Genomic DNA, 20,686 nt, shown 5'->3' on the forward strand with positions numbered 1-20,686 from the left:
ATCAATGTTTAAATAATGAACACCTTAACTAATATTCTTTTGAGATAATTATACTTTGTATGATCTAAGAAAACAGTGAAGATATCCACAAGGGCAGTGCATATTATAACAGCAAGGAATGTTTATTTTTTTTATTTTTATTTTTTATTTTTGAGACTTGGTCTCGCTCTGTCACCCAGGCTGGAGTGCAGTGGCACGATCCGGGCTCACTGCAACCTCCGCCTCCTGGGTTCAAGCGATTGCTCTGCCTCAGCCTCCCAAGTAGCTGGGACTACAGGCATGCACCACCATGCCCAGCTAATTTTTTTTTTTTTTTTTTTGAGAGCGAGTCTTGCTCTTGTTGCCCAGGCTAGAGTGCAATGGCGCAACCTTGGCTCACTGCAACCTCTGCCTCTTAGGTTCAAGTGATTCTCCTGCCTCAGCCCCCTGAGTAGCTGAGATTACAGATGCCCGCCACCATGCCCAGCTAATTTTTGTATTTTTAGTACAGACAGGGTTTCACCATGTTGGCCAGGCTGGTCTCGAACTCCTGACCTTGTGATCTGCCTACCTCGGCCTCCCAAAGTGCTGGGATTACAGGTGTAAGCCACCGCGCCTGGCCGCTAATTTTTATATTTTTAGTTGAGACGGGGTTTCCCCATATTGGCCAGGTTGGTCTCGAACTCCTGACCTCAAGTGATCTGCCCATCTCGGCCTCCCAAAGTGCTGGGATTATAGGTGTAACTCATTGCGCCCGGCCAGCAAGGACTCTTATACCATAACTTGACCAATCCTTTTTTTTGTTTGTTTTTTGACATGGAGTCTCTCTCTGTCGCCCAGGCTGGAGTGCAGGGGCGCAATCCCGGCTCACTGCAAGCTCCACCTCCAGGGTTCACATCATTCCTGTGTCTCAGCCTCCCAAGTAGGTGGGACTACAGGTGCCTGCCACCACACCTGGCTAATTTTTTTTGTATTTTCAGTAGAGATGGGGTTTCACCATGTTAGCCAGGATGGTCTCGATCTCCTGACCTTGTGATCCACCCACATCAGCCTGCCAAAGTGCTGGGATTACAGGCGTCAGCCACCGTGCCTGGCCGACCAATCCTTTTTCATTAAAGCTCTTCTTGTTTTTTTTTTCTTTCCTAAGATGGTCGATTAGAGGCTTTTAGCATGCTTCATTTAGTTGGAAATAGCAAAAAGCCATATAAAGAGCAACACTGTGAGCTTTTACTCAAGAAGGAATATAGAATTCACCCAAAAAGTGAAGGGCACTCCGGATACTGGGGAAGAGGTTTACAAGCAGCCTGTGTGACAGCATTTGACTGATAAAAGTGAGTGAAGCCTCAGTGCATAAAAGAGGCAGTCTTCATCTATGATTCACTTTTTAACTAGAAATTCATCCAAAGAGCACCTTGTTTCTCCCAAGCCCCAGAGCTAACATGGGGAGAGCCTGGGAGAGGGTATGAGGGAAAGATGCCAGGAAAAGCTGTGGACATTTTCCCAGACTCGGACTGAGAGGACACTGTTTTCAATCTAGTTTCATACAAAGTCAGTAATTTTGGTGACCCAGCAGGGGCAGCTGCCACAGGGACTTTAGACTCTGGCTGGAGACTGGAGCACGTACTCCGGAGCAGAGGAAGGGTACCCACAATCAGAACTGAGTGATGAGTGTAGACTGCACCCCTGCAGTAGGCACTAGAATTGGGCTCTTTCCTGTCATCAGACTAGAGCAGAATTGCTGAAGCCACTGCTTCTCTGGGTGGCATGATTTGTGTGGCCAGGAACAGCTTTGCAGCCTAGGACTAGTGTCATTGCTGGGTAGTCTGCTCCTTTGGTCACTCAGGAGAGTGTGCCTCACAAGTTTAGAGAAGTGTGAGGGAGGCACACCCCACCCCTGAGATTACCTTCCCTTCCCCTGCAAAGACCTTGTTGCAGCAGCAGTTACTCTGCTTCACAGAAATTAATCTGCTTCTTTCTGGGGGACATATTTCCAGCATTTGACCTTCCAAGTGGCCTAGAATAGAGACCTGAGCCATGCCTCTCTGTGCAGAGACTGTGGTGCAGTACCATCCTCTCCACCTCAGGCCCAGGCATAATTACAAGCATTCAATACATCCACTCATGTGGATAGGAGCCTGAGTTCTTCCTTTCCTGCAGAGAGATCTTGATGCAGTGGAGTCTTTGTTGCTTCATAACTGGGCATAATTCTGAACATTCAGCCCACCCCCTTGCCTGGATTAGGAATCTGAGTCATCCCTCCTTTCCTGTGAAGAAATTTTTACACGGTTGCACTGTCTCTACCCCATACCCAGGCATATTCTCAGACCTTTGTCACACTTACTCACCTGATATAGGAGCCTGACCCACCCCTTATTTCTCATGCAGAGATCCTTATTTCTCATGCAGCAGCAACCTCTACACTTCACACCAGGGCATATTTCCAGGCATTCAGTGCACCTGCTCAGCCTGAGCCACCCCTCCTTTTAGGTGCAAAGATTCTGGTGTGGCAGCGCCCCCTCTGCTCCATGGCTGAATGTACCTCCAGGCATTTGAAGCACCCATATCTTAGATTAGGAGTCTGGGCCGCCCATCCATTTCAAGGTGGAGAACTTGAGGAAGTGGAGATTTCTCTACTCCATGCCCAGGGACATCTCTTGCCACTTGGCTACTGCCTTCCAGACACCCCAACAAAGCTAGTGCTTATACCTGCCATTAGAGGATGTATAGATGGACTAGCCCAGTCTAGTTCCGCCCAGCTTGTTTCTCTGAAATAACAAAGATCAGAGCTGAACTAAATGAAATGGAGACCAAAAAACAAATAATCAATGAAATGAAAAATATGTTCTTTGAAAAGATAATGAAAATTGATAGACCGCTAGCTAGATTAACCAAGAAATAGAGAAGATTCATATAAGCACAAACAGAAATGATAAAGATGACATTACAACTGATACAACAAAAACATAAAAGATCATCAGAGACTACTATGAGCATCTCTATGTACACAAACTAGAAAGTCGAGAGAAAATGGATAAATTCCTAGAAACATACAACCTCCCAAGATTGAATCGGGAAGACGTAGAAATCCTGAACAGACCAATAATAAGTAGTGAAAGTAAATTGGTAATAAAAAATATCTTAATAATAAAGAAAGCCTAGGACCAAGTAGTTTCAGAGACAAATTCTACCAGATACACAGTGAAGTACTAATACTAAACTTGCTAAAACTGTTCCCAAAAATTGAGGGAAGGAAATCTTCCCTAACTCATTTTATAAAGCCGGCATTGCCTCGATATTAATGCCAGGCAAAGACACTACAAAAAAAGGAAAACTACAGACCAATATCTTTGGTGAACATAGACGCGAAAATCCTCAACAGAATGATAGTAAACTGAAACCAACAACACATCAAAAAGATAATATAATGTTACTAAGTGGGTTAGTGGGTTTTTTTATAGGGATGAAAGTTTGGTTTTACATATGCATATTAATAAATATGATTCACCACATAAACAGAATTAAAAACAAAAGCATATGATTATATAAATACATACAGAAAAAGCATTTGATAAAATTCAGCAGCACTTCGTGATGAAAAACCTTTGCTATGCTAGGCACAGAAGGAACATAACTCAAAATAATAAAAGCCATATATGACAGACCCATAGACAACATGATACTGGAATGGGAAAAGTTAAAAGCATTCCTCTTAAGAAGCGGGAAAAGGACAAGGATGACCACTCTTACCACTCTTATTCAACATAGTACTTGAAGTCCTAGTCACAGTCACAGTAATCAGACAAAAGAAATAAATAAAAGACATCTAAATAGGCAAAGAGGAAGTCAAATTATCTCTGTTCACTGATGATATGATTTTATACCTGGAAACCCTAAAGACTCCTCCAAAAGCCTCCTAGATTTTATAAGTGACTTCAGTAAAGAATAAGGTTACAAAATCAGATTATAAAAATCAGTTGTTTCTATACACCAATAATCATCAAACTGGGAACCAAATCAAGAACTCAATCCCATTTACAATAGCTACACAAAACAAATAGGAAATGCCTAGGAATACGTTTAACCAGGGAGGTGAAAGATCTCTACAAGGAGAACTATGAAACACTGATAAAAGAAATGATAGATGACACAAATGGAAAAACATTGATGCTCATGGATTGCAAGAATTGATATCATTAAAGTGACGGTACTGCTCTAAGCAATCAATAGATTCAATGCAATTTCTGTCAACTATCATTCTTTAATAGGAAAAAAAATTAAATTTACATGGAAATGAAAAAGGGTCCAAATAGCCATAGCTATCCTAAGCAAAAATAATAAAGCTACAGGCATCACATTACCTGACATCAAATTATACTACAAAGCTATATTAACCAAACCACCATGATACTAGTATAAAAATAGACACACAGATAAATGGAAGAGTAGAGAACCCAGAAATAAAGCCACATATCTAAAACCAAATGATCTTTTACAAAGCCAGCAAAAATATACACTGGGGAAAAGAAACCTAATTCAATAAGTGGTGCTGGGATAACGGCTGAACCATATGCAGGTAAATAAAACTAGACCTCTATCTCTCACCATATTCAAAAATTAACTCCTATGGATTAAATGTTAGACTTGAAGTTATAAAAACCCAAGAGGATATTTTGCCCATTGTTCTAGGCAAATAATTTAGGACTGAATTTTCAAAAGAAAATGCAACAAAAACAAACATAGGCAAATGGAACTCAAACTAAAAATCTTCTGCACAGCAGAAGATTATAAAAGAAGTAATCAACTGAGTAAACTGACAACCTACAGAATGGGAGAAAATATTTGCCAACTATGCATCTGAGAAAGTACTAATTCCCAGAATCTACAAGGAACTCAACTCAACAAATGAGAAAAACAACAACAACAATAACAACAACAACAACAACAACAAAAATCAAAAAGTAGGCAAAGGACATGAACAGATATTGTTCAAAAGATGACATAAAAGCAGTCAATACACGTATGAAAAATGCTCAACATTGCTAATCAGAAGAGAAATGGATATTAGAACCACAGTGAGATACCATCTTAACCAGAATGACCCTTAGTAAAAAGTGAAGAAACAACAGATGCTGGCAAGGATGTGGAGAAAAGGGAAGGCTTATACACTGCTGATGGGAATGTAAATGAGTACCACCTCTTTGGAAAACCATATGGAGATTTCTCAAAGAAGTAAAAATAGAACTAATCTTTGATCCAGCAACCCTACTATTAGAATCTACCCAAAGGGAAATAAATCATCATGTAAAAAAGACACTTGCACTCATTTGTTCATAGCAGCACTATGTACAATAGAAAAATTATAGAATCAACTTGTGTCCATTAATGAGTAATTGAAAAAAATTTGGTAAAGTCTTTGCAAATATATGCCTCTGTGAAAGAATTCAGCTACAAATATAGGCCCTGCACAAAGCCTCAGCCCTCTGAAAACATCCAGAAAAGGAAGCAACTGATTGTACTCAAATTGCAATACAGTTAAAAGAACATTTGCTCACACGGATGAGAAAGAACCAGTGAAATAACTCTGGAAACTCAAAAAGACAGAGTATCTTTTATCCTCCAAATGACCACACTAGTTCCCCAGTAAGGATCTTAAGCAGGCTGAAATGACAGACATAGAATTCAGAATATTGATAAGGACAAAGATCATTGAGATTCAGGAGAAAGTCAAAATTTAATCCAAGGAATCGAGGATTACAGTAAAATAATAGAGGACCTGAAAGACAAAATTGCCATTGTAAGCAAAAGGCAAAGTGATCTGACAGAGCTGAAAAATACCCTCCAGTAATTTTATAATATAAGCACAAGTATTAACAGTAGAATAGGCCAGGCGCGGTGGCTCATGCCTGTAATTCCAGCACTTTGGGAGGCCGAGGTGAATGGATCATGAGGTCAAGGGATCCAGACCATCCAGGCGAACATGGTGAAACCCAGTATCTACTAAAAATACAAAAATTAGCTGGGTCTGGTGGCATGTGCCTGTAATCCCAGCTGCTCCAGAGGCTGAGGTGGGAGAATTGCTTGAACCCGGGAGGCAGAGGTTGTGGTGAGCCGGGGTCATGCCACTGCACTCCAGTTTGGCGACAGAGCGAGACTCCGTCTCAAAAACAAAACAAAACAAACAGTAGAATAGATCAAGTTGAGGAAAGAATCTCAGAGATCAAAGACTAATTCTCTAGACTAACTCGGCAGACAAAAATAAAGGAAAAAAAAGAATGAACAAAAATTATCAGAAATATACGATTGTGTAAAGAGACCAAATCTACAACTCTACAACATAAGCGTCCTTGAAAGAGAGGGAGAAAAAAGAAGCAACTTGGAAAACATATTTGAGGCTATTGTCTATGAAAAATTTTCCCAACCTCACTAGCGAGGCCAACTTTAAATTCAAAAAAAAATGCAGAGAACTGCAAAATACTATACAAGATGACCATTCCCAAGGCACACGATGATTAGATTTCCAAGAGAGACATGAGAGGGAAAAAAAAAAAAAAAAATTGAAGCCAGTTAGAGAGAAGGGACAGGTCACCTACAAAGGGAAACCCATCAGGCTAATAGTGGAACTTTCAGCACAAGCCCTACAAGCCAGAAGAAAGAGGGGTGTAATTCAGCATTTTTATATATTATGTTTATTATATATATTTTATATATGTATATAATTTTGCCGTCAAAATATTGTTTATTTCACTTTGCGTCTGCCCCGCGCTCTGGCGCCTCCTCCCTGGGGTGGCGTGCGGGCTCAATCTCTACCTGACCACGGGCTGGGGGTGGCCGATGGGTTGGGGGACCAGGAACCGAGGAAGGCAGTGAGGGCTGGTCAGAAAATGCACCGTGGCCCACAGACCTGGCGGACCCACGCGCGCCCCTCCCCTAAGCCTGTTCGCCGTGCCGAGAGCTGATACTTCCCGCATCTTACAGTGGACGACTCAGGCCCTGGAGCTGCGGGCTAGGGAGCACGTGCAGGGAGGGTCTGCGGGGGCGGGGGGCTCAGAGCCTCGGATCCCAGCCCAGCCCGGGCCGGCAAGTGGGTGGACGCTCGGCTCGCGGCCTAGCAATTGGGCTTCGCAGGTGGTGGACAACCGGGGGCGAGCTGGGGGCACTTGGCGGCATTGCAAGCTCAGAATCACAAGCTCAGCTGTTGGTGAGGGGCTGGGGGCACTTGGCGGCATTGCAAGCTCAGAATCACAAGCTCAGCTGTTGGTGAGGGACTGAGCGCTGCTGTCCCCGGGCTGGGGAGGCGCCATCGGGATGGCTGAGTGGCAGGGTGCCGGCACGCCCGCTCACAGGCGCTCCATCCGGAAGGTGTTCTGGGTGGCTGAGTCGGCCAGAACCACGTCGGGGTCATTGAGCATGTGCAGGCCGTCCAGGGTCAGGGGGTCGATCTTGAGTTCATCCAGGGGAAACTGGCTGTCGGAGTCGAAGCTGACGTCGCCGACCCCAACCAGAGAGCTGGTCAGTTCTTTAAAGAGGCTGGGGGAGTGGGGGAGACTCTCCTGCCACTGTGAGGATGATGTTGGGGATGCCACGGTGGCTGAGGTAGCCCAGCTGCTGTGAGTTCGGCAGGCGCCCGTGGCTGCCGATGAGGCCTATCATGGCCACCTGCGAGTAGTTGAGCGTGGATCCCGGGCTGTACAGGGAGCTGCTGGCGTTCTGCATCATGTTGAACTACTCCAGCTGGTGGGACAGAGCATTGGCCTGCCTGGCCGCCATCTGCTGCTCATAGTGTGCGTTCCCAAACACGCTGCCCAGGGTGGAAGTGTGTTGCCGGGAGCTCCCTGGAGAGAAGCCTTGATTGGAGACTGGCGAAGTGGGAGACTGGTTGGCGAGGAGACGGGGCTAGTGCCGCTACTGCTACAGAGCCGGCATCGAGGCGATGTGGATCTCCATCGACGGCTGGCCGGGATTCTCCGGGGGGACTGGAAGAGACAGGATGGTACCGTGACGGCTAGCGGGGGCGCCTGTGGCCCAGGACTCAGGTTGGTGCTGGGCAACAGGGGGCCTTCGGGGGGCAGGCAGACCGGCGCCTGTGGGGGCGGCGGGGGTGGCGGCTGCTGGAACGCAGGCAGAGGGGGCGGCGGAGGCTGGGGCTGCAGCAGCGGCTCCTGGGAGTCGGTCTGGGTGAAGAAGGCGTAGGGCAGCTGCTGCTCCAGAGACAGGGCATCCAAGGCCACGGCCTGAGTGATGGATGGCAGTGGGGACAGGGTGGGCAATGCCTGCTGATGGCTCACCTCTGTGCTCAGGGACAGGGGCCTAACGCTGGCTGGACGGTGCTGCGGAGGGGAGCCAGGTGTGCTCATCACCTGGCCGGCGCCGCTGATGCCCAGGTGCATCAGGTTGGCCAAGAGGTTGCTGGTGCTGCTGGAGCTACTCAGTGTGGGGGAGGTGGGCTCCTCGGGGTTGAGCCGGGAGGGGAAGTGGATGTTGGTCAGGCCGGGCAGGGAACCCCCAGAATTGTGGGTGGTGGAGATCAGGGCTGTAGTGTTTTTCTGGTCTGCGGACGGGAAGATGTTGATTCCGCTCAGGACTTGGTCGTGGATCCTGTCTTCCTGGTTTCCCACGCTTGCTTGGAAAGGTTTTTGTCTGCCTCTGATGTGGTCTCTTCCATTCCCAGGACTGTTAACAGTAAGACTCTTTTCTGGTGCATGTCCTGGGACCCACTAGTAAAGGATTCTGGCAGCATGGGCGTCATTGTGCTCTGGTGCAGGGCAGAGTCAGAATTGGTCCTTCTCCAGCTGGTGTCCACGGGTGGCGAGAGGTACAGTGTGCCCTAGGGGTAGCTGTTGGCCTGCCGTTCGTGTTTGTCCCTTGACAGGTGTAGGCGGTGCAGGGAGCCTAGCCAGCTGCGCTCCCAGTACACCCTGTTCAGCAGCCCATGGTGCCTGGTGGTCAGGTTGGTGTCCAGGCCCAAGGATTGGAAGGGGGTCTGGAAGGGCAGGTCCATGGTGCCACTCCCGATCTGGTTCACACTGGGCAGGGAACCGCCGTAGTACTGGCCACGCTTGGGCCCAGTTGCAGGTACTGGGATTTCTGGAGCTGGAGCCGTGCTGCCCCATCAGGCTCAGTCCCTTCATGACCTCCTGGAAGGCCGCCATCTCCTCTGCCTGTTTCTTATTGTGCAGTGTGACCTTCTTGCTGAATATACAAGATGAAAAGAAAAATGCCAGGGTTGCTATTCTAATTTCAGACAAGATACACTTTAGTCCAAAGATGATTTTAAAAACACAAAAAGGGCATTACATAATAGTAGAGGGATCCATTCAACAAGAAGACCTATCTTAAATATATATGTGCCCAACACAGGAGCATCCAGATTTGCAGAGCAGGTTTTTAGAGATCTCGGAAGAGACTTAGATAACCACACAGTAATAGTGGGAGACTTCAACACTCCACTGACAGTACTATACATATTATTGAGGCAGAAAACGAACAGAGATAAATAGGACTTGAACTTGACGCTTGACTAAACGGGCCTAACAGGTATCTACTGAATTCTCTATCCCAAAACAGCATAGTATGCATTTGTCTCATCTTCACATAATAAAAATACTCTAAAATTGACCAGACAATCAGACATAAAACCATCCTCAGCATATTAGAAAAAAATAAGATTATACCAAACACACTGTCAGATCACAGCACAATAAAAACAGAAATCTATACTAAGAAAACACTCAAAACTATGCAATCACATGGAAATTAAATGACATGCTCCTGAATGACTATTGGGTAAACAATGAAATTAAGGCAGAAATTAAAACATTTTTGAAATGAATGAAGACGAAGATACAACATAGAAGAATCTCTGGGACACAGTTAAAGCAGTTTTAAGAAAGTTTATAGCATTAAATACCACATTAAAAATGAAAAAGATCTCAACAATCTAAAATGACACTTAGAAGAACTAGAAAACAAAGAGAAAAGCAACCCCCACGATAGAGGAAGAAATAACCAAAATGAGAGCTGAACTGAAGAAAATTGAAATGCAAAAAGCCACACAAAAGACCAAAGTATCCAGGAGTTGGTTATTTGAAAGAATAAATAAGATTGGTAGACTACTAGCTAGACTAATAAAGGAAAAAATAGAGAAGGTCCAAATGAATACAATAAAAAATGACTACGGGAACTACAAATACTCTCAGAGACTACCACAAACACCACTATGCACACAAACTAGAAAAGCTACAAGAAATAGAAATTCCTGGAAACATAATAACCTTCAAGGTTGAACCAGGAAGAAATTGAATTCTGAACAGACAAATAATGAGTTTCAGAGTTAAATCAGTCACAAGATGCCTACCAAGCAGAAAAATCCAAGGAGCAGATGGATTCATGACCAAATCCTACCAGAATTAAAAGAAGATCTGGTACCATTCCTACTGAAAGTATTTCAAAACATTGAGGAGGAGGCACTCCTCCCTAACTCTTTCTATGAGGCCAGCGTTATCCTGATACCAAAAGCTGGAAGAGGCACAATGAAAAAGGAAAACTTCAAGCAAATATCCTTGATGATTATTGATGAAAAAATCCTCAACGAAATACTAGAAAACAAAATCCAGCAGCATTTCAAAAAGCTAAAACACTACAATCAAGTTGACTTTAATCCTGAGATGCAAGAAAGGTTCAACATATGCAAATCAATAAATGTGATTCGCCGCATAAACTGAACTAAAGCCAAAAACCGCATGTTCATATTAGTAGATGTAGAAGAACCTTCTGATCAAATTCAACATTCTTTTATGTTAAAAACCCTCATGAAACTAGGCGTTGAGGTAACATAACTCAAAATAATGAGAGACATCTATGACAAATCCACAGCCAACATCATACTGAGCAGGTGGAAGCTGGAAGCATTCCTCTTGAAAATAAGAACAAGACAAGGATTCCTTTTTTCAACACTTCATTCAACATAGTTTTGGAAGTCCTCGCCAGAGAAATCAGACAAGAGAAAGAAAGAAAAGGCATTCAAATAGAGAGGAAGTCAAGCTGTTTCTCTTCACAGACAATATGATTCTCAACCTGGGAAAACCCTAGTCTCTCCCCAAAGATTCCTAGATGTGATAAACATGCCAGGCAAAGTTTCAGATTACAAAATCAATGTCCAAAATGAGTAGCATTTCTATACACCAACATTGTCCAAGCTGAATGCTAACTCAAGAATACAATCCCATTCACAATAGCCACAGAAAAAAATGAAATACCTAAGAATACAGATAACTAAGGAGGTGAATTATCTCTTCTGTGAGAATTACAAAACACTGTTCAAAGAAATCAGGATACAGAAAAATGATAAAACACTCCATGTTCATGGATAGGAATAATCAATATTAGAATGATCATACTGCCCAAAGCCATTTGCAGACTTAATGCTATTCCTATGAAGCTACTAATGACATTCTTCACCACATTAGAAAAAGCTGTTTTAAAATTCATAAGGAACCAAAAAAAGAGTCTGAATAGCCAAGGCAATCCCAAGCAAAAAGAACAAAGCTGGAGGTATCACATTACCCTACTTCAAACTATACAAGTGTACAGTAAATAAAACAGCATGCTGTTGGTACAAAAACAGTCACATAGATCAATGGACCAAAGTAGAGACCCCAGAAATAAAGCTGCACAACTACAGCCATCTAATTTTGACAAAGTTGATGACAACAAGCAATAGAAAAAGGACTCTGTAGTCAGTAGTGCTGAGATGACTGGCTAGCCAAATGTAAAATATTGAAGCTTGATCCCTTTGTTACACCACACAAACCAACTCAAGATGAATTAAAGACTTAAGGGCTGCGCACAGTGGCTCACGCCTGTAATCCCAGCACTTTGGGAGGCTGAGGCAGGTGGATCACGAAGTCAGGAGATCGAGACCATCCTGGCTAACACGGTGAAACCCAGTCTCTACTAAAAATACAAAAAAATTAGCCAGGTGAGGTGGCAGGCATCTGCAGTCCTAGCTACTCAGGAGGCTGAGGCAGGAGAATGGCGGGAACCCGGGAGGCAGAGCTTGCAGTGAACTGAAATGGCGCCGCTGCACTCCAGCCCGGGTGACACAGGGAGACTCAATCCACCCCCCCCCCTCAAAAAAAAAACCTTAAACAAAAACTCAGAACTCTAAAACCCTGGAAGACAACCTCGGTACCATTCTTGACATAGGAACAGGCGAAGATTTTATGACGATAATTCCAAAAGCAATTGCAATAGAAGGAAAAATTGACAAATGGGATCTAATTAGACTAAAGAGCTTCTGCACAGCAGACTAGCAATAAAGTAAACAGGCAACCTACAAAATCAGAAAATTTTTGCACTATACAACTGTGAAAGGTCTAATATCTAGCATCTATAAGGAACTTAAACAAATTTACAAGAAAAAAACAACCTAATTAAAAAGTGGGCAAAGGACATGAAGAGACACTTTTCAAAAGAAGACAAATATGTGGCCAACAAGCATATGAAAAAAACTCAATATCAGTGATCATTAGAGAAATGTAAATTAAAACCACAGTGAGATACCATCTCATACCAGTCACAATGGCTATTATTAAAAACTAAAAAAAAAAAAAACAGATGTTGGTGAGGTTGTGGAGAAAAGGGAACACTTATATACTGTTGTTGGAACTATAAATCAGTTCAACCATTGTAGAAATCAGTGTAGCAATTTCTCAAAGAACAAAAAACAGAACTACCATTCAACCCAGAAATCTCATTATTGGGGATATACCCAAAGGAATATGAATCATTCTGTCATAAAGACACATATACATGTATATTCACTGCAGCACTATTCACAATAGCAAGGACATGAAATCAACTGAAATGCCCATCAATGGTAAGCTGAATAAAGAAAACGTGGTACCTATAAACCACGGAATTCTATGCAGCTATAAAAAATAATAAGATCATGTCCTTTGCAGCAACATGGATGAAGCTGGAGGCCACTATCCTAAGTAAACTAACACAGGAACAGAAAGCCAAATACTGTTTGTTCTCACTTATAAGTGGAAGCTAAACATTGAGAACACATGGACACAAAGAAGGGAGCAACAGACCCTGAAGCCTATTTATGGATACAGGGTGAAGGTTTGGAGGAGGGAAAGGATCATAAAACTACCTATCATGTACTATGCTTATTGCCCAGGTGATGAAATAATCTGTATGCCAAAGCGCCATGACACACACTATCTCTATGTAACAAACCTGCACTTATACCCCTGAACCAAAAAGTTAAATAAATAGAATTTGGTATATGTATATCATGACATGCTACTTAGGCATGAAAAAGCATGAATTCATGTCTTTTGAAGCAATATGGATGGAACTAGAGGCTATTATTCTTAGTGAAATGACTCAGGAACAGAAAATTTAAAACGACCTATTCTCATTTTATAAATAGATGCTAAACAATGGGTACACACAGATACAAAGTGATAAAAAAAGACACTGGAGATTACAACTGGTAAGAAGAAAGGAGTCAGAAGAGGGATGAAATACTATCTTTTGGGTACAATGTACACAATTTGTGTGAAAGGTACACTAAAAGCCCAGATTACACCACTATGCAGTGTATCTTAGTGACATCACTGCACCAGTACCCCTATATTCATAAAAATAAGCAATTATTTTTTTTTAAAAAAAGCTCTTCCTAATTTTAATGAAACTTTTTACATATTGAGAACATAGTGGAATCGATCTTGGTTGTACGAATCACTTACTGGTACCTCATTTATTACTAGATTCACTTGATTCACTAGATAAAACTTGGAAGAACACATTTATAATTTGATTTTTGTCTTCATATGTTGAAATCGCTTTATTTTTGGCAAGTTATATCCAGATAATTGGTGTGGATCAACTAAGTTTGATCCTTAATACTATAGAAAGGAGGAAATGTCACATTATTTTGTATGTCTGTCAAGGTATATTATTTACAGCAAATATTGTAAATATTTGCTTTCATCGAAACAAACACAGTTACTCTAAGGACAATAACTGTTAAGGACAATAACTGTTTGTCTCTTCATATTTATATACACTTTGTTAACAAAATACAGATTTTCCCAGTTGTATGGTCATGCAGACAAAGCTTCTGGCTAGACTTTTTTTATACTATGAAAATTTAGTTCTGCATGCTAAAAATGAGTATAATTTACCACTCAACGTAATAAAATAGCTTCTCCTCTGTCCCCTCTCTCTGGCTTCTGAAAAACTTCAAAGTCTGCAGGCTGAGAGACCATTTCAGGAATTAGATAAAAATGTATAAGATATCCACTATTTCTCTGAATAACGTTTTATAACTATTATGTCCATAAATTAAAGCATCTGATTTTATAATAGTGTTTGAAAATCTTATAAAATATCAAGAATAACAGTGATGGCTTTTTTAACTGCTGACACATTGAGAACTGAGCATTTTGCTAATGGTTATACATAATGACCTTTGCAGTAGGTGCTACTGCAATAGGAGCCGAGTTAGAACTTTCTCATCCAGTAAGAAATGAAATCAAAGTAGCAGTATGACTCCAGAGCTCAAACTCTGAATCTTTATGATACAGTAATTTTAGCTAAGATTTGTAGCGTTACTGTTATGTGCTGGTTCTATTCTAAGTGGCTTACATGTGTTTACTCCTTCGTTCCTTACAATAACTTTATGAAGGCTCTAGGTAGTGTTATAACTATTTTATAGATGAGGAAACTAAGGTAAATGAAGTTTAAGCAAGTTGCTCAAAGTCATCATTTAGTAAATTGTGGTTTCAGAATTTAAATCCAGGCATTCTGGCTCTAGAGCCCTCCAAATTAACTTAGCTGTGCTGCCTAGACTCTTCTAAATCATCTGCAGTTCAATTTAACCAGTTTTATGTTCCGGCAATAATGTATGTTGTTAATTGACTATCTTCCTGAAGTGCAGTGGCCGGATCTCAGCTCACTGCAAGCTCCGCCTCCCGGGTTCACGCCGTTCTCCTGCCTCAGCCTCCCGAGTAGCTGGGACTACAGGCGCCCGCCACCTCGCCCGGCTAGTTTTTTGTTTTTTTTTTTTTAGTAGAGACGGGGTTTCACCGTGTTAGCCAGGATGGTCTCGATCTCCTGACCTCGTGATCCGCCTGCCTCGGCCTCCCAAAGTGCTGGGATTACAGGCTTGAGCCACCGCGCCCGGCCCTTCCTGAATATTCTTAAAGACCAGCAGGGCCGGGTCTCGTCAAACCCACCTACTAGAATGCATAAGTATGAAAGAACAAAACTGAGGTAATTCAAGGAGTCTTATGTTTTCAAAACTTCAGAGCAATGCGCAGTTCATGGGGGCCACTGGCATTGGTCCCATGAAACTCCTCCAGTGAAATGATTTCTTTGAACCTCAATTAGCACTTGAAGGCCTCTTTCTCAGTTCTCAGCCCAGTTGGTATCAGGAGCAACTATTGCCTAACATTAGGTGAAAACTGTTTTGACATGTTGGCCTAGCCATGGGAGTAACCCTAGTATTGTCATATATTGACATTTTTATGATCATAAGCATAGCCTACATAGATTCTCTTAAATCTTCCAAATACATATTGAATTTTTCTTTGCTTTGACATACAACATTTAAAAATACATATATCTCTTCCTTGGTGTACTCAACTCTTTATTCAAGTGTCCCCTCTAGGGAGCTGTCTAACTCTCAGGACTTGCCCTTTACTACTTCCTAATTGTTCAGCAGTTTTGTTATTTGTGTGATTTCACCATGTTCTTTTTCTAAGGACTCATACGCACTTTTGTATTCCTGAAGGCTAGTACAAATCCTAAAAGATAAAACACGCATAAAAAACAAGATATTTGATCAAGAAACCTGCCTTTCCTGAATGTTTTTAAATCAGATCTTCTGTTTTCGTTTTATTTTTCAAACAAATGATTTTATTTCCTGCATATCTTGGAGGGTAGCAATTCCCTTGACTATTAAAGGCATTTTTGAAGCATTTCCGTATAATTCATACTAAATGTAGTGCACAGAAGCTGGCATTAGGGTATGCGTATTAATTATTTATATGTAATTTAAGGATCATGGGACCCAGCACCGCTGGAATGTGTAACTCTTGCTGTCGTTTCTAAAGTAGTACTTTATTGCATCCTGTGTTACTATTTTGTTAGATCACATTGTCCTGTTCACCCAAACAAATGTCTGATAATACTAAAATCTTCACTTTTGCATTAGCTAAAGCAATTATGAATGTGAGAAGATGGAAGTTGCTAATATAAAACGATTACACTTTATGGCTCATCTTTTTCACTCCCTAGAAGCGGAAATATATGCCTTTTGGATGCTTTTTCTTCATGAGCCGTATATTTTAAAGACTTCACCTTGAAGTCTGTTTTTCTCATACTTGAGCATTTTCTGTTTATACCCATTAATTTTGCCTTGAAGCAATATTTAAAGAAATGTAATTTCAAACTAAAGATGAAATAAGGTTCACTTGCTTCTGACCTCCAACCCAACAATCCTCATTGGCACAGTGTGACTCTTTCACTGATGAAGATAAAGGGAATTAAGATAAAGGCAGAGGGTTAATCATTAATTAAAAGCAGTGATCTCAAGATATATTATATTCCAACTATCAAAAGAATTATCTAAAATAGATTTAGAGGTGAAGCTCTGCTTGAACTTTGGAATTGACACAATGTCTCATTCTTAACGGGTCACCTATGACCACTAATCCCTGAGACAGTGGGGATATTATCCGGAAGTACTTTAGCCCAGTAGCTCCTGGAATGCTTACCTGACTATTATCAAATTGAAGTCAAGAGTGACAAGAAAGAAAAAAAAATGATTAAAATATTAGTTGTGAATTTTCTGTTTCAAGACATGTCCTTATAAAAGCGCTACCAATCATTCTAGGCTAATGTCTGGGTTTGTAATTTACCTCTGAATGAACCTATATGGGATTGCAAATTGAAGAAAGTTGGTCTTTGGCAGAAATATTGCTGTCATTCTACTTAATGTAGTGTTTTTCCCTTCTTTAGGTGCATTTTCCAACTCCCAAGCCCCCAAACACTTTTGTCTTCTTTCATGATCATTCTCCTGTCAAAACTTGCACTCTGAAAAGACCTACCCTTAGACATGTCCAGTAAAAGTCAGACTGAAATGTACTTCATCTCCCAGACCATCTTCACTGAAACAAAAGGTAATGCCTTAAAACTGGGAAAATACGGGAGGCTGAGGCAGGAGAATGGCGTGAACCCGGGAGGCGGAGCTTGCAGTGAGCCGAGATTGCGCCACTGCACTCCAGCCTGGGCGACAGAGCGAGACTCCGTCTCAAAAAAAAAAAAAAAAAAAAAAAAAAAAAAAAACCTGGGAAAATATCTGAGCTTCTAGAATTTCAAGAAGTAGCAAGCATATGAGAGACATATGCTATAGTCAGCATCTACCTGGCTTCTTCCCGTGGGCTAGATAATCACCCATTTATAAGGCACTGTAAAGGAAAAAAATTTACTCTTATGAATAAGATATGAAGATTAAGACCTGTATCTCTGGATTCCTAATATCCTAAATTTGATAAAATTTCACATTAAATGTATACCATTTAATTTGGAAATTAAAAATATTAGATTAAAAAAAGCACAAAAAGAAAGTAAATTTTCTAAAAAATAGAATTTAAGCACAAGAGATTATCCCATCTTGTCTCTTAACTAGTACTTCCTCTAACACTGGAAGTGTGTTCACACTGAGAAGCCATCTCCTCTTTTCATTTAGAATTAGTACCTAGTAATTTGTCACTTGAGAGTTATGTTCCTTTAACCATCCTTAAACTTACCTCATTGAGCACATCCTGTAGAAAGAACCTCATCACAACTTCAGCAAGCACCTTGAGCATATGACCCCTTAACAACAACAGCAACAACAACAACAAAACAAGTTGAAAAAAGCAATTGAAAATGAGAGATAAACTGAACACTATCTAGAAGATTTTCTCTATCATTCCTGCTCTTCATTGTCCCATCAGTATTGTCTTTTTGGGATTAAGAATCTATAATCTAGAATTTCTGGGCTGATTCTGGTTTCCAGTTACTATCCCCCCATCATAGCCATTATTTAGGAGCCTTGCTGTAAATTGTCTAATTTCAGTGTCATATTTGACTGATTAGAAGCTCCCTGTCTCCTTTTTTATGATGCCTCTGTTTTCAAACTATTCATATTCATATTCTTAGCAGATTCACATTTCTCCACAATTCTCCACAAGTGGCCTATTGTTACTTTAGTCAGACCAATCTCCCTATAAAGTCTCAGAGTTTTTCTAGGTTTTCAAATATTTTGTTTTCACTTACATTTTCCCTTTTTTCTTCTATTTCCTTTAGATTCTTATCCATTCTTCAAAAAGGATTATACCCATACAATTTTCACTGTTTATCTGGGCCCTCACAGAACCCACAGTCTAACTCTTTATTTTGTACTGCTTTGAATTATAAATTGTTCCATGTAAGTCTTATTTCCCCAATTACGCTGTCAGTTAAAACCAGTTTTAAAACTACACTAATTATGTGGCTTTCTCAACTCCAAAGAGTGCCATGCATAAGTTACGTTAATTTCATTAGCTTAATTTTATTTATTAGTAAAATCTTAATTACCTAGAAATATATTTAACCAAGGAGGTAAAAGATCTCTACGGGGAGAACTACACAACACTGCTGAAAGAAATCATAGATGAAACAAATAAATGGAAATACATTCCATGCTCATGGATTGGAAAAACCAATATTGTGAAAATGACCATACTGTCAAAAGTAATCTATAGATTAAGTGCAATTCCCATCAAAATACCAACATCATTTTTTAACAAAATTAGAAAAAAAAATCCTAAAATTCATATGGAACCAAAAAAGAGCATGAATAGACCAAGCAATTCTAAGCAAAAAGAACAAATCTGGAGGTATCACATTACCTGACTTCAAATTATATGACAAGGTTATAGTTACCAAAAGAGCATGGCACTGGTATAAAATTAGGCACATAGACCAGTGCAACAGAATAAAGAACCCAGAAATAAAGCCAAATATATATAACCAATTGATCTTCAACAAAGCATACAAAATGTATATTGGAAATGGACAGCCTATTTAATGGTGCTGGGAAAACTGGCAAGCCACATGTAGAAGGATGAAACAGAATCCCTATTTCTCACTGTATACAAAAATCAACTGAAGATGGATCAAAGATTTAAATATAAGACCTAAAACTATAAAAATTCTAAAAGACAATATTGGAAAAACTCTTCTAGGCATTGACCTAGGCAAAGAATTTATGACTAAGACCCCCAAAGCAAATGCAACAAAAACAAAAATAAATAAATGGGACCTAATTAAGCTAAAATGCTCTGTACAGCAAAAGAAATAATCAGCATAGTAAACAGACCATCCACAGAATGGGAGAAAATATTTGCAAGCTATGCATTAGACAAAGGACTAGTGTCCAGAATATACAAGGTATTCATACAAATCAGCAAGAAAAAAATCCCATGAAAAACTGGACAAAGGATATAAATGGTTCTTAAAAGTTGATAAACAAATGGTAAACATATGAAAAAATGCTCAATATCAGTATCATCAGGGAAATGCAAATTAAAACCACAATGAAATAATATTCCTACAAGAATGGTCATTATTGAGTCAAAAAATGATAGATGTTGGCATGGATGTGGGGAAAAGGTAATGGTTGTACACTGCTTGTGGGAATGTAAATTAATGTAAATTAGTACAGCCTCTGTGGTAAACGGTATGGCAATTCCTTAAAAAGCTAAATCATTTGGTCCATCAATCCCACTACTGGGTATCTACCCAAACAGAAATATGTCATTATGTGAAAAAGACATTCTCACACATATGTTTATAGTAGTACAATTCACAGTGAAAAGATGTGGAACCAACTTAAGTGCCCATTGACTAATGAGTGAATAATAAAAATGTGATACACACACACACACACACACAGTGGAATATTACCCAGCCATTAAAAGAAATGAAATAATGTCTTTTGCAGCAATTTGGATGGAGCTGGAGGCCATTATTCTAAGTGAAGTAACACAGGAGTGGAAAACCTAAAATCAAATATTCTCACTTACAAGTGGGAGCTAAGCTATGAGTATGCAAAGGCATACAGGTGATATAATGGACCTTAGTGACTCATAAGGGGGAATGTAGGAGAAGGGATATGAAGAAAAAAACTACACATTAGGTACAATGTATACTACCTGGGTGATGGGTTCACTAAAATCTAAGAATTCACCACTATATAATTCATCCATGCAACAAAAACCACTTGTATCCCAAAAACTATTGAAAAAAATATTTAAATGCACACAGAGACAAAGAGAAAGAGAGAGATAAATGGATACAAGATTCTCAGTTCTAATACTGGATAAAAGTGTTTAAACTTTTAGCTCCTAGAAGTAAAAAGACATAAAAATGAAGGAGCAGAAGAAATATAGCATCTTCTCATAAAGTGTTAGAGTTCAATTTGTTTTAATTCAACAAATATGCATTTAAATAACTACTACAGACATGCTATTCAGACTATATGGAAGTGACTGAGATGAGTAAGTCTTAACTTTTAAGTAGAATAAAATCTGGGGGAAAAGGAAGCCTAAATCGAGGCAGAATAATACTGATTTTATAACAAAATTGGAGAGGATACAAATAC

General features: G+C 40.5%; 1 pseudogene; it reads right to left on the bottom strand.

Moving 5' to 3' along the window:
- Positions 1–7,316: 7,316 nt before the first annotated feature.
- The window catches only part of LOC718507 (CREB-regulated transcription coactivator 1-like), a 137,903-nt pseudogene continuing 124,533 nt past the window's right edge, over positions 7,317–20,686 (bottom strand).

The sequence above is a fragment of the Macaca mulatta genome, chromosome 13, assembly GCF_049350105.2.
Source record: "Macaca mulatta isolate MMU2019108-1 chromosome 13, T2T-MMU8v2.0, whole genome shotgun sequence".
NCBI lineage: Eukaryota > Metazoa > Chordata > Mammalia > Primates > Cercopithecidae > Macaca > Macaca mulatta.